This window comes from Nicotiana tabacum, chromosome 10 (genome assembly GCF_000715075.1).
Source record: "Nicotiana tabacum cultivar K326 chromosome 10, ASM71507v2, whole genome shotgun sequence".
Taxonomy (NCBI): Eukaryota; Viridiplantae; Streptophyta; class Magnoliopsida; order Solanales; family Solanaceae; genus Nicotiana; species Nicotiana tabacum.
In genome coordinates this window covers 113,958,810-113,962,295 of record NC_134089.1, presented here as the reverse complement: position 1 = coordinate 113,962,295, position 3,486 = coordinate 113,958,810, and positions in this window count along the sequence as shown.

The window sequence follows — 3,486 nt, the reverse complement described above, 5'->3', positions numbered from 1 at the left end:
AATGTGCGGTTCAATATTTAAGAAAAACAAATATTCTTGATTCAACACAATCTCGGAAAAATGATTGCTTAATATATTATCAAAAGTTATTGTGTACACGTACGCGTGACACAATTCCGCATTTTTTAAATTTGTAACACGAATATACGTACGCGTAATTCGATTCAAAGAAGGATCCTTAATCACGATAAGTAAAAGTGGTAGAAAATCACGTAACAAAAAGTATTTAATAAAATCCAGATAATTAAGCCATTAATAAAAAAAAAACAGTTAAGCGACCGTGCTAGAACCACGGAATTCGGAAATGCCTAACACCTTCTTCCGGATTAACAGAATTCCTTACTCAGGATTTCTGGTTCGCAGAAAAATAAACAGAGTCATATTCTCCTCGATTCAGGGATTATAATTGGTGACTTGGGACGCCTCAAAAATTCCCAGGTGGCGACTCTGAAACAAATAAACAAATCCCGTTTCGACTGTCCTTTAATTGGAGAAAACTCCTCACGCGCCCCGCGGGCGCGGCAAAAAGGAGGTGCGACAACACCGTTCCATACGAATGCCATACCTTGGGATTACATAGCCGAGGCAAGAAGGAAAGGGAAAGCTAAATTCAGGGAAGCAGTTGCGGCATAGGGTATGACAAGAACCGGCAGGGTTTATACTCTGGAATATTTAGTTGACTTGAGTAAGCAGGACTCTGGTCGACCGACCATCACTGAAATCGGGCCTGATGATCTTTGAAGAAAGATACAAGCAAAGGAGTACTCAGTCATTGATCAGTTGAACAAAACATCGGCACAGATCTCTATCCTAGCTTTGCTGCAAAGCTCCGATGCACATAAGAATGCCTTGTTGAGGTGCTGAGTGAGGCATATGTACCGAGCAACATCGCTGGAGGAGAGATGGCAAACATGGTAGGGCAGGTATTGGAGAGTCACAAGATCATTTTTCATGAAGATGAGTTGCCACCAGAAGGGTTGAGTCACAACAAGGCGTTGCACATCACTGTGCAATGCGAGGATTATTTCATTACCAGAATCTTGATTGACGGAGGGTCTAGCCTCAATATTTGTCCGTTGGTAACACTTAGGACATTGGGAAAAGGGTTGCATGAGATCAAGGATGGGGCCATCAATGTCAAAGATTTCGACGGTTCCCAAAGGTCCACTATTGGGGAAATTAGCTTGTATTTGCAGATGGAGCCTACTTGGTTTGATGTTGAATTTCAAGTAATAGATGTGTCGGCATCTTACAGTTTGCTTTTGGGACGACCTTGGATTCATGCTGTTGGGGTTGTAGCATCCACCCTACATCAGACAGTGAAGTTTGAGTGGAATCACCAAGAGGTGATCATTTACGGCGACGGTAGCAATCCCATATATAGTCGCCAAACCATCCCAACGATCGGAGGTAGGAGAAATATAGGCAGAGAGACCTATCATCACATCGAGCGAGTCAACACCGTTGATAAGGACAAATGGTGGGACAAAAAAATTGAAAGCATATTGAACTGGAGCGGATATGAACCTGGCAAGGGACTTGGCAAGAACCTCCAAGGAATCGCCAAACTTATCAAGCTAAAGAAACATGGAACCACTTTCGGTCTGGGATACGAGTACACTTAGGAAGAGTTCAACAACTGGTCGCCACCATGGCGCGGCCCTTACTACCCACTGGAGCAGACGATACCCCATTTGGAATAGACTTTCCAGCCACCCGATGTTATATATGGGTCAAAAGAATAGGAAGCACTAGCAGCAATGAGGAATTTGTTCGTGGAAGATGATGACATGGATTGTTGTGTCATTTTCGAGGAGGAGGGGGAGGAAGGCCCTTCCATACAGGCTATAAACCGAAGAGCATGCCTCAACAATTGGACCATCTGAACCACCAAAGCCTGGAAAGCCTCGGGGTAGCAAGGCTGAACAAGCATCATGCACTATCTTTTATTAGTTGACTTTCTTTTCGCATTTTAAAATTTCTTAATAAGATTCTTCAATGCTCAAAACAGTTATGGAATTTATCAAAGCATTTCAATTTTTCCTATAAATCTTACTCTTATTATTTTCTCTCATTTACTTTATTTATACAACATTACTATTAATTATTTTGATGAACCGATGACCGTGACATGCAACGAGATAACGCAACAAACAGACATAGATTTAGAGGAAGATGACATACCGGAAGATATTGTTAAAGAAGTCGAGAATTTTAAGAACAGACCTAAGTCCAATCTGGATGAGACTGAGATTGTTAACTTGGGAGATGCAGAGAACGTCAAAGAAACACGAATCAGCGTTCATTTGTCACCGTCAGAAAAGGAAGAGTACACAAAATTTCTAAGAGGATATGAGGACATATTCGCCTGGTCATATGATGACATGACAGGTCTGAGTACATCTATTGTGGCACACAAACTTCCAACTGATCTGACATGTCCACCGGTAAAGCAAAAACTCAGAACGTTCAAGCCTGATATGAGTTTGAAAATCAAAGAAGAAGTCACTAAGCAAGTCAAAGCCAAGGTTCTCAGGGTAGTAGAATATCCAACGTGGTTAGCCAACATTGTGCCGGTACCAAAGAAAGACGGGAAGGTCAGAGTCTATGTCGACTACCGGGATCTCAACTGGTCCAGTCTAAAAGACGACTTCCCCTTGCCAAACATACATATCCTGATTGATAATTGCGCCAAACACGAGTTGCAGTCATTCGTGGATTGTTTTGCTGGGTATCATCAGATCTGGATGGATGAAGAAGACGCTGAGAAAACAACTTTCATCACACCGTGGGGAATGTACTGTTACAAGATGATGCCATTCGGCCTAAAAAATGTAGGGGCCACCTACATGAGGGCCATGACCGCCATTTTCCATGATATGATACAAAAGGAGATAGAGGTATATGTGGATGATGTCATCATCAAGTCCAAGAGAGCCACCGATCACATGGAAGATTTGAGGAGGTTCTTCAATAGACTGCGAAGGTACAATCTAAAACTGAATCCCGCAAAATACGCATTTGGGGTTCCTGCCGGAAAACTAATTGGGTTCATTGTAAGTCGCCGAGGAATAGAACTGGATCTATCAAAGGTCAAAGCTATTCAAGCGTTGCTACCGCCAAATAACAAGAAGGACGTAATGAGTTTCTTGGGGAGACTCAACTACATCAGCCGGTTCATAGCTCAATCTACTATAATCTGTGAGCCAATCTTTAAGATGTTGAAGAAGGACGCCGCCACCAAATGGATTGATGACTGCCAAAGGGCCTTCGACAGAATCAAGGAGTACCTGGCAACACCGCCAGTTTTGGTCCCGCCCGAACCAGGTAGACCCCTATTACTCTACCTTGCAGTGCTAGATGGAGCGTTCGGTTGTGTTCTTGGGCAACATGATGAAACGGGGAGGAAGGAGCAGGCCATCTACTATCTTATCAAGAAGTTCACCCCGTATGAGGCCCGATATTGTCTATTAGAACGAACCTGTT